Below are 18,810 nucleotides of genomic sequence, written 5' to 3'. Positions count from 1 at the left end.
CTCACTTCAAGCATCGGAGATGTTGTCACAGTTCTTATGAATTGAGGCTTAGTCTTCTCATGTAATCAGACTGACTAGGTGAAGGTGAGATCAGATCTCTGTGTGGGTCATAACATCTGTCCTAGACACAAATCACATTAAGGCAACGATATAAATAAACATCTTTATTTTTTAGGTGAAGCATCTAATGTGCATAAGACCTTATTGTATGCCTTTGACAGATACAGACAGCAGATTTATTTTATAAAGAAATTACGAATGCACCAATACAAACATACAGATATTGTATAGTGACATGCTGATATAGATACTGATAGTTTTGCTTTTAACATAAATTTTTATGCTGTGAAATCGTAAAAGTTCAGACCATATAAACTGCAACTCATTGTGACCCAATTCAAAATAATCACACAATATGAGCTCTGGTGCGTTTTTATTATCCTTTTGATTGCCTGTATGTACTCTGCCCTGATTTTAAACAATCAGCCGATGTCGGACAGTGGAAAAATTGCTTTGATCTGCTGAGGTTGATCAGTGCATCCCTAAAGAAATCTATTTTTAAAGGTGCAGTGTGTAATTCTTATAAGAACCTCTTAACAGAAATGCAAAATAATATACAAAACTATATTATCGTGGTGTATAAAGACCTTTCATAATGAACCGTTATGTTTTTATTACCTTAGAATGAGACGTTTTTATCTACATCCCTAGGGTCCCCTTACATGGAAGTCGCCATTTTGTGCCATGTTTCTACAGAAGCCCTTAACAGACAAACTTTTTTACTAAGTTGTCTCCGAAGATGACATGTTTGTCTGGTGGCGGCTACCGTAGATTCTCTATGCATTTCAAAAGCGAGGGGTGAGCAGTGAACTGCAGTGAATTGGTTGCAATTTGCAACCTCACCACTAGATGCCACTAAAATGTACACACTGCACCTTTAATAAAGGATCCTTTTCATTATGAATATAAAAACAGTTTCATGTAATTCTAATTATTAGGCAGATATGTTGTGATGAGGGCGATTGAGACAATAAATCAAGATTTCAGTATAAATAAGATCCACTGTAAATATATATAGCATAGGAGTGAGTGGGGCATAAACTAACGCGGGGTTAATTGTAGCATGTGTACAGGGCCGAGCAATCTGTGCTTTTGGTCTTTTTCTCTTACTGTCAGAAGATCTCCTGTGAATTTGTGAAAAGTTTTAATGTGTTTTAATTAAGATATTGAACAAAGAGTCTTTTGGACGCATGGAAGTAAATTTCTTTATAGATAAATAGGAACTTTATTAATCCCTTTTGGGAATTTTTTTATTTATTTCTGAGTTGGGTGTAGAAGTCACCAAATCCAATCTTATATTATTTGAATCACTGTCTTGTTACCTAAAACAAACCATTTTAAAACATGTCAGCAATTCCTAGTAACTGATAGCTGGGATTGAAAACATTTTTACACAGCGGGGTTAGTTGTCACACAGTCTCAGGTATACAATGATAATGAAATGAAAACAATGTAAATACTAATCATCAAAATGAAAAATGTTAATACAATATCAGGGGAAATAACTTACTATTATGATTTATTTTGTCTTAATGGTGCAGCACTTTCAAAAAAATCTATATGCAATTCTGTGCAATACAAGGATGGTTAGATGAAGGATCATGGATGGATGAATGTGTGGATATTTATCTATTATAGGCAGATATATAAACAATATTAACCTTTAGTATAGACAGGTGTTATTTTAGCAGGTGTAACAATAAACCCCACTTATTGGGTAAGTTGTAACGTTTGCACTCATGTCACGTTTGGTGTAATTGTACAATAACGTTAGGTCCCACAAAACCAACTTTTGTGTAGTTTATTATACTTTAAATAGTTATTCAAACTGCAAAAACATAAAGGTCTAACATCTGTGAGCTTATATTTATTGGTGTGTGTGTGTGTGTGTGTGTGTGTATGCATGCAGATTGTTGCATTAGAATAGCTCCTGGTTATACCTACATTTTATGTCAAGCATGTATTGATTGCTTTATACACATGGAAGAAAGATTTAAATGATAAATAATTCACAGATGTTCATTCATTGTGGACAGATTAAGATTGCTTATGGCTGTTTGTGTTAATGAAAAGTGTTGAATATATGTGACATTGAGATTACTCACGTCAGAGCTCTTGACCTTCTTAAATATAACCATAATTTATAGCATACAACGTCATTATCAGAATTATAATTAACAGAATCAGGTCATATCTAGTCATATCACATGTGTTTTAAATCAATCGATGTGAACTTGAGTCATTTAAGTTTGGACTACATGAATAATTTGTGTTGTATTAAAGCAATATTGCTAAAGCTCGGCGAGGATTTCCAGTTACAATTGATTGTGCTAAGGTAACTAAAAACAATTGAGTAAGTTTAACTAAATACATATATCTAAATTAATATAATTTAATTGATGGCAACCACTTACCTAAAAAAATTTAGCAAATTCAATACACAAAAAAATGAAATGTTAGGTTTAATTAAAAATATTATGTCAACAGGTTCCACACAATTTGATTAAGTAATCTCAACAAACAATAATTTAGTTCATTTTACAAAAGAAGTTTAAGTAAACGTAACAAGCCTTAGTAGAGTCAACAAATAAAAATTTAGTTAACTGTACATTTTCTTTATTAATGATGACATAAAATTTGAATAATGCCATTTTATAAACGCCAACCCTTTTGATTACAATTTAAGTTTTTATTACAGTTTATCAAACATTGAACAAACATATTTGAAATGCAATGTAACATTCCAAACCATTTGTTTGTTTGTTTTGTTCTAAGATATATTAGTACAAGTTTATTGATTCATATTTTATTACTCATCTAATGGTGCTACCCTTCTGCAAGAGGGTGCCAGAAAAACAATTACCCATAATACACTGCAAAATCCTCAGCCAATGAGATGCAAGTCTGTATTGGTTTTCTTAATCTGTTACTTTAATGCAACAATGTTATGTTGGCTGAACAAACCATATTTAAGTAAAGCTGACAAGACACACTTTTTGTTGAATGAACTAGATTAAATTTAGTTCACATTGTTAAATAGATTTTTTTTAAGTTATCACAACATGAAAGAACTAAGTAAAATTGGCAAACGTGAAAGTACATTTTTTTGAGTGTAGTTTATTTTTATCAAGTTATTCAATTATATTTAGTTTATGGTAAATTTATCAATAACCAACAATTGGTCCCAGACTAACTAGTCCTTGCTGATTTGTAGCTTAAACCCTATTCACACAGCACTTTGGTCACAGAAAATTTCCGTAAAATTGGCAGAGAGGCTTCTGTGTGAGTACAAACGCATCCCGTAAATGTTTTGGGATTGCTCCTGTAGAAGACTTAACAATACTGTAACATACACGGAAATCACCCAGAGATTACAAAATACACGGAAATGCGTAGGGGATTTATATGGGATCTTTTGATCACATTGCTAATGATTTTCTGGAATATGTGCGTGCATTCAATGATGTAAGGAGTGTGCCCGTGTGGACGTGTCATCGCAACCAGAAGTTATGGTTCAGCTCTTTGACGCAGAGATTTAAACGCAGATCAACATGAAATGTCAGCCAACTGAACTAAAGCAGAGGTCACTATCCACGCTGAAACTTAAATAATTCATGAGCATGACAGAACAGCGCATCACACCCTCCTTATGATCTTGTCATAAACTAAAATGCACATGCTTTCTCTGGATAGCAAACTTAAGACGCATTTTTGTGTATTTTCTGTAATCTCTGTGTGAAAAGGGCTTTCATTTGGACTAAATCATGCAGCTGCTTGCAACTCAGTTACTGTTTCTGGCATAGCTGTTTCTTGTTTTGATGTATTTAATGTTTCTTGCACAAAATAATAAAAGCACACAGGACGTTGTTCATCTCATCTGTAATAAGTGTGAAGGTTTTCTGTATAAGAAACATTAGACCACAATATTAAATTACACAGAACATTGAAAATGAAGCACAAATTGGATTTTTACCAAAACAACGCACATCCGACCACATCTCTTCTCTTCACACTCTAATTAACAAAAACATCAATAACAAATAAAGGAAAATGTTTTGTAGATTTAAAAAAGCATTCAACAGCATGGCGGTTTACTGAAAAAAAAACTCGTACAAATTTGGCATTGGCGAGAAAGCTTTTGATACAATCCCTGTACACCAACATTAAATGTGCAGTGAAAATCAATAACCAAAAAAGTTTTTCTAATGTGTAGTTAGACATGGATGCAGTATGCGTCCGACTCTAACCTACCTAAATGACCTGGCATCATCGCTGGAGCGCTCTACTGTCCCCGTCCTATATATAAGGATGATCTGGTCCTGCTGTCCACACACCCGAGGGTCTCCAGCAAAGCCCGTCCCTGCTGGAACAGTACTGTCATGAATGAGCCCTGAAAGTCAATCTGGACAAAACCAGAATAATGGTGTTCCAGGGAAACAAACACCAGTTCACTTACAATGGCCAAATCCTACTGCATAGCACCAGCTACTGTTATCTGGGCATCAACATCAGTGCTACGGGAAGCTTCGATCTGTTTGTCAAAACACTGGTTGAAAAAGCTCAGAGGTTCACTTAAAATTACCCATTAAAACTTGAATAAAATTATGTAATTCAATAATAAAACCAATTATTTATATGGATGTGAAATTTGGGGACCAGTACAAAATTTTAGAAAATGGCAAAAACATTTTAAGGGTTCACAGAAGCACATCCAACGACCCCTGCAGGGCTGAATTACTGAACATTGAGATCCAGAAGAAAGCAGTACTCACCAGTTAAACCTCAGCAAAATCTTGTCCTCTTAACACACTCGCTCTTCAAAAGCCTAAAAGCCTTTCAGCACTGGGACAACGCCATGGGATTTTTACAAAGCATTACTTAAAATGTTTTTCATCTCACCATATCCACAGGTACAGAGTCATCATATACAATAAATCCGTAGGGTAGCATTTGAAAAACATTTAAAACAGATGCGTTTGTTAAAAGCAAAGCATTTATTTACTTACCAGTCTACAGGTGAAGGTACTCTTTACGCCTTCTAGCGTCTCATAATTAGTCCTCATTTATGTCCAAGAGACTCAATAATAATCTTTTACATTCAATCCTTTAATCTTTCATATTTAAAAGCGTTTTTGTGCTTCTGCGCATTCATGTATGTGATAAGCAAACCCGCGTTGTTGTCCCGTTTATGGGCGCATATTACTTATGCGCTCTTTAAATAACAAAAACATATTGCGCCATTGACTTTAGACTTTAGAGCAGGTTTTTGTTGGTCAATGGCGTAGTCTATTTTAGTTTCCTCAAAATAGCAACGCGCCAACAATGCGCCTGAACACACCTCATTTTCAGACCAGAACGCCCATGGGCGCAACATTGGGCGCAAATGCATTTGCTATTTAAACAACGTGGCGCTAAACGTGAAAATTATAATTGCGCAGGGTTGAAACTAGCAAAAGACAGGTGTATGATAGAGCCGCTTGTCTTTATACATATCTATGGCTCTGATACTTCAGCTGTAAGCCAGTTGGTTGCTGTGGTAATGTACCGCGTCTAATCCACTCTGATTGGACGGCCGTGTGAGGACCGACATTAACAAGCGGAGCTTTTCACCCGACGCTCAGCGCCAAGCATGGAAAAACGCTAGCTGCTGGCCTATTTGTAAAACGCCGAGCTTCCCTTGGAAACAATTGAAAACATGCGCCGACCGCTGGCGTAAAAGCTTTGGTGTGCATGCCCCCTTAGCCATTCAAGCCTGATCTCACGAGAAATCGTACATATTTTAAGAGTTGGCTAATTCGTATCAATTCATATGTAGTTAATTGTGCAAAATTTTACAATTCTCATAAAAAACAACAACAACAAAATCAAGCCCATATCCCCGTCCCTAACCCCAACCGCCACCACAGCACGATCCCGCTGAAGAGTCCGCGAGCATGTGATTGAAGTGCTGTGGAGGAGATCACATTGCAAGTCATACTCACCTGAAGAGCTTGTAGCTTCAGAGCCGCACACCCAGTGCACCACAGAGCCACGCTAGAATCAAGCTAAAAGCTATACGTACCCGAGTCGTCTGTTGATTCAGAGCAGCACACCCAGTGAACCGCAGAGCCACACTAGAGCCGAGCTAAGAGCTATATGTACCCAGACGCCTTGTCGATTCAGTCCAGCGCGCCTAGCGAAGTTCATACTTACCTTGTGCATCCACTAATTGTTGTTTTATTCTGCCTCCAGGAGAAGAGGAGGGCGCCACGGGTTCAAGAGACAAGGAGCTCCGTCCCCCTGTCTCCCCCATAGTAGTGCCCCTGTCTCTGGCACCTGGCCCTCTCCCCTCCTGCAAGATCCAGCTGGGAGGCAGAAGAAGGATTATTTTAGCTCCCCCTTTTCCCCTCTCCCACCATAGTTTTAGATAATTTAAATAAAGTTTGTTTTAATTTTACTTACCTGCTTTGTGTGTTTGGTCATTGGGGTGCTGTTGGGGACCTCCTCAAGGTGGAATGCCCGGAGGGGCATTAGTGGCCCGCTCCGGTTGGTGACACAGGGGTCAAGGCAAATCCTACCAAAACGTATGAATGTGGTTACCCAACTTGTAAAATATGTATGAATTCTCGTGAGATAGCCATTCACAATGTAAGAAATGGATAGACCTGCCTTAGAATTTATTTACTATGCTACATATGACATTATATATATATATATATATATATATATATATATATATATATAGTGAGAGAGAGAGAGAGAGAGAGAGAGAGAGAGAGAGAGAGATGTGTTTGTGTGAGTCACTATAGTTAATGTGTGCTGCTATGGTTTGTGGGAGATTGAAAATGTCAGATCTCCATCTGTGACTGTACCAATGAAATTGGTTTCCCGTGGGTCTCCACATTAGATTACCCTGCCAATTTCTCAGTCTAAACCCAGACACACTGTTACAGAAATATCATAGAGATTTGAGTGTGGAGTAATGTGTGATTCATGTCACTACTCCCCTCAACAGTCTGTCCACATTATATATGAACAAAGACGAACAAACATACAAGTGACTCAACTCCTAACAAATATACATGAATATACAAACAAAAGTGAAACATTACAAGCATGTTATTATTAAAGAGCAATATAACCCAACACCAAAAAACAAAACTTACAGCAGGCAAGTTAAATTAGAAATAGTTCTGGCAGATGTTTCTGAAGGTTGACATGTTTATAGCTAAGTTACCTGAACATAAACACACACAGTGCAGACATTCGAAGGTAACTGCTGTGGAGATTTTTTTGTGGCCTGGATTGGAAATCGAACATAATTATTCATTTTGCATTTCAATTTATTGATGCTCGTGGTGCAGAAATGACAAAAATAACATAATATATATATGACAAGAGTTTCTTTCTTTCTCTGTGTGTGTGTGTGTTTGTCACAGAGCTCTGTGTGGGCTGATGCTCCTCAGGGCATCTCTGAATCATGTATGACTGAGACCTGAGATATCTTTCATCCGTATACACTTCCTAACTCAAATGTTCCTGGAGAAATCAACCGATAACCCAGTGGTCATGCATCAAACACGGTCTCTTGGGATCAATGTGTTTGTAGTGAGGAAGTTTCTGGCAAGAGATAACTGAGTAAAACTGATCTTAAATAAGTTCAGTTCTCTAACACAAATAATTTATTACTTTCTTCTCTTTCTGATTTCAAGTCTCTCAGCTGCCACATACCTGCTGTATATATTCGACAACTTTCATATCATATAGACAACATTTCTGCATTCATTACTACTGTAGGTAGCTTGCTGGAGTCTGCACTGTTTTGACCATTCATGACAGATGGAGAACTTCAGGTTTTAACTAAGCTAAAATGTGTTAAATTAAGCTGTGATGGATTAAGTCACTTGCTAGTCCTCTCTGTGGCTGATTGAATGGTAACCGGAGGACGCGGTCATAGAAAGAGAACAGATGAAAGGACAAGAAGAGAGCCTGAAAAGACTTTGGAGCATCAAGTAGATGTTTTTTTAAGATTTTGATTGATAGGAGACATTAGTTCTCGTCATATCAGTGTTAAAATTCTCTGTTTTATATATATATATATATATATATATATATATATATATATATATATATATATATATTAGGGCCGGGACTCGATTAAAAAAATTAATCTAATTAATTAGAGGCTTTGTAATTAATTAATCTAAATTAATCGCATTTTAATCGCATATAAATATTTGACCTGAGAACATTAAGAAGTAATTTTTTACATGGATTTTAGTATCTTAGAAAGGATGTGTTAATTTTATACACATCATTGTGCTGTAAGCTTTTAACACATTATGTGTAATTTTAACACATTATGAGTCATTTTGTCTTGATTTTGTGTTCAAGTATAACACGTGTTGTGTTAAAAGTAACACAAAATGTGTTGTTTCAATAATAACACAGAGATGGGTGGATTCCAGGACGACGCAGTTAGTATGATGTCCCAGAATCAACACTAATGTGTTGTTTTTAACACATTCGTTCTTAGAGTGTACCATGAATAATGACTGAATACATAAGCTTAAGCAACAAAATATTGTTTATTGAGCCCTATTCGGACAGGATTAGTTTTACAGGGGTAGATGGCGTAATGTAATTTTACCACAGGACGTCGGTAATATTAATGGTCAATTCGGACGGGATTAGAAATCTCTGTAAAACATTCAGAAGTGGGAGGGGTAACTCGTTGGCGCAGCGCGTCACCTCTCGTCTTCACGTGCAGTTACCTTGCTTCCAGATGTCAGATGTGCAAACAACATGACACAGACAAGGAAAACGCGAAACATTGTGTTTAATTTCAGTTTGGGGAGAACGTCAGTTTCATAAACAGTTCCATGCCTCTGAGAAGTAAATTTGACTTTTTTTTTTAAAGTTTGTGTCGTGTTTTATTCAGAAACTGACTTGTAACTGACTTGTTTCTCCGTCTAGAACACAAGTAAATGCTTCTTTAAGCGCTTTTATATTTAAAAGAAACCCGCAAATTAAAAGGAAATGACGCGATTTACGTGTATATTTACAGCTGGTCTATTCGCACTGGATTTGTATTACCTGAGGTAATTTCTCCGGACCTTTTTACAGAAGGCAAAAGATGCCGTAATCTTTACTGACATTGTCCGTAATGATTACTGACATGGAGCATTCGGACTGGACTAAAATCACCGAGAAGCTCTGATAAAAACTTGCTTTACCCCACATCCCTATGTAAAAATCCCGTCCGAATAAAGTACTATTCGGACGGGATTAGTTTTACATAGGGAGGTGGGGTAAAGCAAGTTTTTATCAGAGGTTCTCTGTGATTTTAGTCCAGTCCGAATGCTCCATGTCAGTAATCATTACGGACAATGTCAGTAAAGATTACGGCGTCTTTTACCTTCTGTAAAAAGGTCCGGAGAAATTACCTCAGGTAATACTAATCCAGTGCGAATCGACCAGCTGTAAATATACACGTAAATCACGTCATTTCCTTTTAATTTGCGGGTTTCATTTAAATATAAAAGCGCTTAAAGAGGCATTTACCTGCGTTCTAGACGGAGAAACAAGTCAGTGGCAGGTCAGTTTCTGAATAAAACACGACACAAACTTAAAAAAAAAGTCAAATTCACTTCTGAATGCGCGGAACTGTTTACAAAACTGACGTTCTCCCCAAACTGAAATTTAACGCAGTGTTTCGCGTTTTCTTTGTCTGTGTCATGTTGTTTGCACATCTGATATCTGGAAGCAATGTAAAGTGCACGTGAAGACGAGAGGTGACGCGCTGCGCCAACGAGTTACCCCTCCCACTTCTGAATGTTTTACAGAGATTTCTAATCCCGTCCGAATTGACCATTTATATTACCCGACGTCCTGTGGTAAAATTACATTACGCCATCTACCCCTGTGAAACTAATCCCGTCCGAATAGGGCTTAAGTCGTTGTGCCCGGAGTCGGGCTAATGTCTACGCTAGCTGCTGTATGTTTTGCATTGAGATGCTCGATGTGCTGCGGTGATATGTGAATTCCTTGTTGCATATAGCTTACAAACAACCATGCTTTTATCGACGCTTACATCCGTTCGTTTTTTATAAAAAAAAATTCCCATCCACGGGGCCAACCAAAGCGATCTCATCAGCCTCTTGGTTCATGTTCACTGTGGTTTGTTGTGAAGTCATGAACGCTAGTTGGTGCTCCAGTATAATCGGTCCGCCGAAACTCATGAGAAATGTTCCGCGGTGCAAAAATAAGTGCGATTAAAATGCGTTAAAAATGTTTAACGCGTTATTTTTGTGTAATTAATTAATCTTAATTAACGCGTTAAAGTCCCGGCCCTAATATATATATATATATATATATATATATATATATATACTATTGTTTTTTTTTCATATTACCAAATTCAGATTATTAATAAAAAATAACCAACTTATTCTCCAGTCATTACAAGCGAAACTGGGACTTTGTAGTAAGTTTGCTATATTTATTATTAATCATATTAAAGGTGCATTGTGTAACTTAAAGAAGTATCTCTCGACAGAATTGCAATTTAAAGATCCAAAATCGAAACTGACCTGTATTGGAGTGTGTCATGGAGCTGTCCATCAATGTAAACAATGTGCAAAGTAGTTGAACCAAAAAGTGCCCCGATTAATAAAGTTATTGGCTTCTAAAGTTGGGAGTTGACTCTGAATCGCTGAAACGAGTCGTCATATGGATTGAATTTCCTGCCTGACTTTATATAATAATATCCGCCTATATACAGCCTGGCCCGTGGGAGAAATGAAAACTATGACCTGCCAACAGCTAGTAAGTGTGTAAACATCATATCACGCTGTATTTTCAGTTTGGGTTGTTTTCACTACCAAAGGATGAAGATATATGAAGAATCAGTGGTTAAAATTACTTTTTCAAGGAGGGATACACTAAATGTTTGGCTGTGAAGAATCAGTGGTGAAAATTACTTTTTCAAGGATGGCTATACTAAACGTTTGCTGTGAAGAATCAGTGGTTAAAATTACTTTTTCAAGGAGGGATATACTAAACGTTTGCTGTGAAGAATCAGTGGTTAAAATTACTTTTTCAAGGAGGGATATACTAAACGTTTGGCTGTGAAGAATCCTACCCAGTCTCCTGAGGTTGCGTATGAATAGCACGAAGTGTAAAACTCGTGCAATACATACGCCAAATTCCACTTTGGCGTGCATATGATACGCAAGTCCTTCCCATTCACTTAAACGGGGCATCTTTTTTTGTCGTTTTATTTATTGGTTTCTCAATTTTTTCTGTTTTTTAAACCATTTTCGCTTGGGTTTAGGGTTAGATTTCAGATTTGCTTAATAAGGTTAATATACAGGTTTCTCTATGTTTTTGTCCATATTTAAGCCATGGTCGCTTGGAGTTGGGGTTAGAGTTGGGTTTGGGTTAGGATGTCATTTTTAAATAACAAAAAGTTGTTCTAACCCTAAACCCAAGCGAAAATGGTAAAAAAATTGCAAAAAAATTGAGAAACCAATAAATAAAACGACAAAAAAAGATGCCCCGTTTAAGTGAATGGGAAGGACTTGCGTATCATATGCACGCCAAAGTGGAATTTGGCGTATGTATACTGCACGAGTTTTACACTTCGTGCTATTTATACGCATTTTCAGGAGACTGGGCTGGAAGAATCAGTGGTTAAGATTACTTTTTAAAGGAGGGATATACTAAACGTTTGCTGTGAAGAATCAGTGGTTAAGATTACTTTTTAAAGGAGGGATATACTAAACGTTTGCTGTGAAGAATCAGTGGTTAAAATTACTTTTTCAAGGAGGGATATACTAAACGTTTGGCTGTGAAGAATCAGTGGTTAAAATTACTTTTTCAAGGAGGGATATACTAAACGTTTGCTGTGAAGAATCAGTGGTTAAAATTACTTTTTCAAGGAGGGATATACTAAACGTTTGCTGTGAAGAATCAGTGGTGAAAATTACTTTTTCAAGGATGGCTATACTAAACGTTTGCTGTGAAGAATCAGTGGTTAAAATTACTTTTTCAAGGAGGGATATACTAAACGTTTGCTGTGAAGAATCAGTGGTTAAAATTACTTTTTCAAGGAGGGATATACTAAACGTTTGGCTGTGAAGAATCCTACCCAGTCTCCTGAGGTTGCGTATGAATAGCACGAAGTGTAAAACTCGTGCAATACATACGCCAAATTCCACTTTGGCGTGCATATGATACGCAAGTCCTTCCCATTCACTTAAACGGGGCATCTTTTTTTGTCGTTTTATTTATTGGTTTCTCAATTTTTTCTGTTTTTTAAACCATTTTCGCTTGGGTTTAGGGTTAGATTTCAGATTTGCTTAATAAGGTTAATATACAGGTTTCTCTATGTTTTTGTCCATATTTAAGCCATGGTCGCTTGGAGTTGGGGTTAGAGTTGGGTTTGGGTTAGGATGTCATTTTTAAATAACAAAAAGTTGTTCTAACCCTAAACCCAAGCGAAAATGGTAAAAAAATTGCAAAAAAATTGAGAAACCAATAAATAAAACGACAAAAAAAGATGCCCCGTTTAAGTGAATGGGAAGGACTTGCGTATCATATGCACGCCAAAGTGGAATTTGGCGTATGTATACTGCACGAGTTTTACACTTCGTGCTATTTATACGCATTTTCAGGAGACTGGGCTGGAAGAATCAGTGGTTAAGATTACTTTTTAAAGGAGGGATATACTAAACGTTTGCTGTGAAGAATCAGTGGTTAAGATTACTTTTTAAAGGAGGGATATACTAAACGTTTGCTGTGAAGAATCAGTGGTTAAAATTACTTTTTCAAGGAGGGATATACTAAACGTTTGGCTGTGAAGAATCAGTGGTTAAAATTACTTTTTCAAGGAGGGATATACTAAACGTTTGGCTGTGAAGAATCAGTGGTTAAAATTACTTTTCAAGGAGGGATATACTAAACGTTTGGCTGTGAAGAATCAGTGGTTAAAATTACTTTTCAAGGAGGGATATACTAAACGTTTGGCTGTGAAGAATCAGTGGTTAAAATTACTTTTTAAAGGAGGGATATACTAAACATTTGGCTGTGAAGAATCAGTGGTTAAAATTACTTTTTAAAGGAGGGATATACTAAACGTTTGGCTGTGAAGAATCAGTGGTTAAAATTACTTTTTCAAGGAGGGATATACTAAACGTTTGGCTGTGAAGAATCAGTGGTTAAAATTACTTTTTAAAGGAGGGATATACTAAACATTTGCTGTGAAGAATCAGTGGTTAAGATTACTTTTTAAAGGAGGGATATACTAAACATTTGCTGTGAAGAATCAGTGGTTAAAATTACTTTTTCAAGGAGGGATATACTAAACGTTTGCTGTGAAGAATCAGTGGTTAAAATTACTTTTTCAAGGAGGGATATACTAAACGTTTGCTGTGAAGAATCAGTGGTTAAAATTACTTTTTCAAGGAGGGATATACTAAACATTTGCTGTGAAGAATCAGTGGTTAAGATTACTTTTTAAAGGAGGGATATACTAAACATTTGCTGTGAAGAATCAGTGGTTAAAATTACTTTTTCAAGGAGGGATATACTAAACGTTTGCTGTGAAGAATCAGTGGTTAAAATTACTTTTTCAAGGAGGGATATACTAAACGTTTGCTGTGAAGAATCAGTGGTTAAAATTACTTTTTCAAGGAGGGATATACTAAACGTTTGGCTGTGAAGAATCCTACCCAGTCTCCTGAGGTTGCGTATGAATAGCACGAAGTGTAAAACTCGTGCAATACATACGCCAAATTCCACTTTGGCGTGCATATGATACGCAAGTCCTTCCCATTCACTTAAACGGGGCATCTTTTTTTGTCGTTTTATTTATTGGTTTCTCAATTTTTTCTGTTTTTTAAACCATTTTCGCTTGGGTTTAGGGTTAGATTTCAGATTTGCTTAATAAGGTTAATATACAGGTTTCTCTATGTTTTTGTCCATATTTAAGCCATGGTCGCTTGGAGTTGGGGTTAGAGTTGGGTTTGGGTTAGGATGTCATTTTTAAATAACAAAAAGTTGTTCTAACCCTAAACCCAAGCGAAAATGGTAAAAAAATTGCAAAAAAATTGAGAAACCAATAAATAAAACGACAAAAAAAGATGCCCCGTTTAAGTGAATGGGAAGGACTTGCGTATCATATGCACGCCAAAGTGGAATTTGGCGTATGTACTGCACGAGTTTTACACTTCGTGGTATTTATACGCATTTTCAGGAGACTGGGCTGGAAGAATCAGTGGTTAAGATTACTTTTTAAAGGAGGGATATACTAAACGTTTGCTGTGAAGAATCAGTGGTTAAAATTACTTTTTCAAGGAGGGATATACTAAACGTTTGGCTGTGAAGAATCAGTAGTTAAAAATACTTTTTCAAGGAGGGATATACTAAACGTTTGGCTGTGAAGAATCAGTGGTTAAAATTACTTTTTAAAGGAGGGATATACTAAACATTTGCTGTGAAGAATCAGTGGTTAAGATTACTTTTTAAAGGAGGGATATACTAAACGTTTGGCTGTGAAGAATCAGTGGTTAAAATTACTTTTTCAAGGAGGGATATACTAAACGTTTGGCTGTGAAGAATCAGTGGTTAAAATTACTTTTTAAAGGAGGGATATACTAAACATTTGCTGTGAAGAATCAGTGGTTAAGATTACTTTTTAAAGGAGGGATATACTAAACATTTGCTGTGAAGAATCAGTGGTTAAGATTACTTTTTAAAGGAGGGATATACTAAACGTTTGGCTGTGAAGAATCAGTGGTTAAAATTACTTTTTCAAGGAGGGATATACTAAACGTTTGGCTGTGAAGAATCAGTGGTTAAAATTACTTTTTAAAGGAGGGATATACTAAACATTTGCTGTGAAGAATCAGTGGTTAAGATTACTTTTTAAAGGAGGGATATACTAAACGTTTGCTGTGAAGAATCAGTGGTTAAAATTACTTTTTAAAGGAGGGATATACTAAACGTTTGCTGTGAAGAATCAGTGGTTAAAATTACTTTTTCAAGGAGGGATATACTAAACGTTTGGCTGTGAAGAATCAGTGGTTAAAATTACTTTTTCAAGGAGGGATATACTAAATGTTTGGCTGTGAAGAATCAGTGGTTACAATTACTTTTTAAAGGAGGGATATACTAAATGTTTGCTGTGAAGAATCAGTGGTTAAAATTACTTTTCAAGGAGGGATACACTAACCATTTGGCAGTGAAGAACCAGTAGTTAAAAATACTTTTTCATGGAGGGATTTACTAGACGTTTGGCAATGAAAGATGGTTCAGTACCCACTGTATTTGGAACAACATGTGTCTCCTAGCCACAACCTGTAAGTATGATTATAATTACATACTTGCTTAAATGAGTGTAAAAATGTTAATGTCTGTCATCGTTTTTATAACCTGGACTAATGATGAATGATTTAATGATTTAAACTTTTAATATACTGTCAGAGAGTCACGTTACCTACTAACGGATGCTCACGTACGGTTTTGCTATGGTTTTGGATCTCTAAGAAATGGGGTAATATTAAATGTTTATTTTGAGAAAATTACAGTGTTTTTTGACCTTGCATGCTTTTAAACCTGTTGTCCGGGACTTATAAACAGTGATAGGATGCTTAAAATTGACATCTTACTGGCTCTTTAATATACATAATTTTATTATCAGTGTATAACAACCTTACATAATGAACTGTATTTGTCATGGGCTTGTCAGACCTTTTGTACTAGACTGAGGTCTGAGTGTATCTGGCAAGACCATGACAGTACTATGTTCTTTGTGGGGACACGTGGAGTCATATTGTGAGTGTGGCTTCCACGTGTTTCCAGTGTCTTGTCGCTGTCATGGTCTTGCCTGACCTTAGTGTATGATTCAGGTCTGATGTCAGAAGGCAAGGCTATGGCAGCATTGTGGTTTGTGTGGGGACACGTGTTTCACATTAGGTATTTGTGTCACGTGTTCCCAGTGTCTTGTCACTTTTACCCTACTCCCTTATGTGCTCGTGTCTTACGTAATTAATTATGTTCACCTGTTCCCTATTGATGTGGTGTCTTTATTATGCCCTCTGTTTCTCTGTCGTGTGCGCGTTCGTTTGTCTGATTCAGTGTGTGTTGTCCCGTTACTCGGATCACCTGAATCATATCTCTGTTTCTCTTGTTATTTTCGTATCCAGTGTTTGTTTATCAGTTTCGTGTTCCATCACATGTGTTAAGGATCTGTTTTACCCCCACGTGGGTTTTTGTGTTTATTATTTAAATAAATTCTCAGTTCCAGTTTTTACATTATCTGCGTTTGGGTTCTCCCTTTATTTGTGTACTACGTACCGTGACAGTATTGGTTTTATTATCTTTTATACCATGGGGCTGTTGAATGCTTTATTGTGATTGGTTGAGTTCCACGAATTTTGTCAAATGTCTTAAAACCACCAGTTCAATGTCTGTGGTAACCGTTATACATGCGAAATAATTGACTACAGTCCTTTGAATTATTTACTTTGCATAGTGCCGCATTACCATCTTGGGTGTGCATTACGTTGTAATAATTCAACGGCCCGTCATCCTTACAGAAAGAACTGTTTTTATCTACATCTCGGGTCTCCATACAAGGAAGTCACCAGTTTCGCGCCAGCATGTTTCTACAGTATCCCTAAATGGATAAACTGCTCAATAGAGCACGTTTCGTCACTACATGGTCTCAGATGATGACGTGTTTGTCCTGTGGCGCTACCGTAGCTTCTCTATGCGTTTCAAAAGGAAGGGGTGAGCCGTTAGTTGAATTCACAATCACACCGCTAGATGCCACTAAAAATCTACACAGTGGACCTTTAAATAAAATTGCTAAAAGTAAACATAATTACAGGTTCAAGAGTAACATGAAAAAGTACAATATTGCCATGGAAGCCAATATGCTGCACTTTGCTTATATACTCTTAGAAAGGTTTTACACATCTTTGTGCGTTAAGCTTTTAACACAATGGGCCCTATTTTAACGATCTAAGCGCATTGTCTAAAGCGCACAGCGCAGCGTCTAAATGGACGTGTCCGAATCCACTTTTGCTAATTAAAGACGGGAAAAATGGTTTGTGCGCCGAGCGCATGGTCGAAAAGGGTTGGTCCTATTGTAATGGGAGTATTTTGGGCGTAACGTGCAGTACACCAATGAGAGTCTCAGCTCTCATCCCCTTTAAAAGCAAGTTGCGCTGGCGCTATGTCTAATCCCTATTTAGATGACGGACTTTATAAACTGAAAAACTAAGCGGAGGAAGAAGATCCCCAGTTTAAGATTAATGTTAAAAAAATTTGTTGTTTTTCACTTGTATTGAAATTGTTATTTTTTATTAAAACCTTTAAAACCTGTTTTCTTTTAGTCATTGAAGTAAAAAAGCAGGCTTGTAATTGCTTAAAATGTATGGCTATCCAATATCATCAAAACATAATTTACAAGTATGTAAGAAAAGGTTTGTACTCTAAAAATACTTTATTTGTAACAAACAGGAGATAAAGAATTTACAAACGACTCTCCTCACGTTTCAGCACTTTGGACAGTGGTTTTTTTAGCAAAGAGTTTTTTTAAGCATTACTTTAAAATGTTTCTCATCTCACCATATCCGCAGGTACAGAGTCATCATATACAATAAATCCGTGAGGTAGCATTAAAAAAAAACATTTAAAAACAGATGCATTTGTTTAAAGCAAAGCATCTAACATCAAAGCCTTCTAACGTCTCATAATTAGTCCTCATTTATGTCCAAGAGACTCAATATTAATCTTTTACATTCAATCCTTTAATCTTTCATATTTAAAAGCATGTTTGTGCTGCTGCGCATTCATGTACTTTGTGATACGCAAACCCGCGTTGTCCTCCCGTTTATAGGCGCATATTACGAATGCGCTCTTTAAATAACATAAAACACATTGCGCCATTGACTTTAGACTTTAGAGCAGGTTTTTGTTGGTCAATGGCGTAGTCTATTTTAGTTCCCTCAAAATAGCAACGCGCCAATAATGCGCCTGAACACACCTCGTTTTCAGACCAGAACGCCCATGGGCGCAAAAGGGGGCGCAAATGCATTTGCTATTTAAACAACGCGGCGCTAAACGTGACAATTAGGGTGGAAACTAGCGAAAAACACTTGCGTCGCGCATTGCGCTGCATTGTGCCGGGTGTAAGATAGAGCCCAATATGTGTAATTTTAACACACTATGTGTCATTTTGTGTTGATTTTGTGTTAAAATAAAACACATGTTGTGTTAAAAGTAACACAAAATGTGTTGTTTCAATAATAACACAGAGATGTGTGGATTTTGAAATAATATCTGCAGTAAACAAGGTGATGCTTTTTTTAAGTTAACTCAGAGTTCATTTTGTTACACTGATTGTCTCAGGGCTATAAAATGACAAAAATACGAAAATAAATTAAATGTTAAACTGTAAATCTGTTTTTTTTCTCAAGCATGGTCCAAGCACACCACTGCTGGCCAATTCCACTTACAATGACAGGTTATATAATGACTATAATAATCATAGCGTGAGACGTCGCTCCAACACACATACAGACAAGTCCATTTAAAACTACCATGGCAACCTGTACCTTAAGTCTTAGATATCACAGGGATACTTCTTACCATAAACACTGCAATCATGATAATCATAAGAAATGTAAAGGTTTGGTTGTGATGCATCACAATGTAATCTGTCATACAAACCAAGACATATTTCATTCAATCACACAATTT

General features: G+C 36.6%; 1 long non-coding RNA gene across 2 annotated transcripts in view; it reads right to left on the bottom strand.

Annotated features, from left to right (window-relative positions):
• Positions 1 to 4,270: 4,270 nt before the first annotated feature.
• LOC129453104 (uncharacterized) overlaps positions 4,271 to 18,810 on the bottom strand; it is a 40,155-nt gene continuing 25,615 nt past the window's right edge. The window contains exons 4-5 of one of the 2 annotated variants that reach the window (XR_008647331.2): positions 4,517 to 4,606; positions 4,271 to 4,423 (exon numbers count right to left, since the gene is read on the bottom strand). This is a non-coding gene — a long non-coding RNA (uncharacterized lncRNA). Of the gene's footprint in view, positions 4,607 to 18,810 lie in introns of both variants that reach the window. The other variant, XR_008647330.2, reaches the window with a different exon arrangement.

Source organism: Misgurnus anguillicaudatus, chromosome 21 (assembly GCF_027580225.2).
Source record: "Misgurnus anguillicaudatus chromosome 21, ASM2758022v2, whole genome shotgun sequence".
In the NCBI taxonomy this organism is placed as follows: Eukaryota; Metazoa; Chordata; class Actinopteri; order Cypriniformes; family Cobitidae; genus Misgurnus; species Misgurnus anguillicaudatus.
This window is presented reverse-complemented; position numbering and strand designations above follow the sequence as displayed.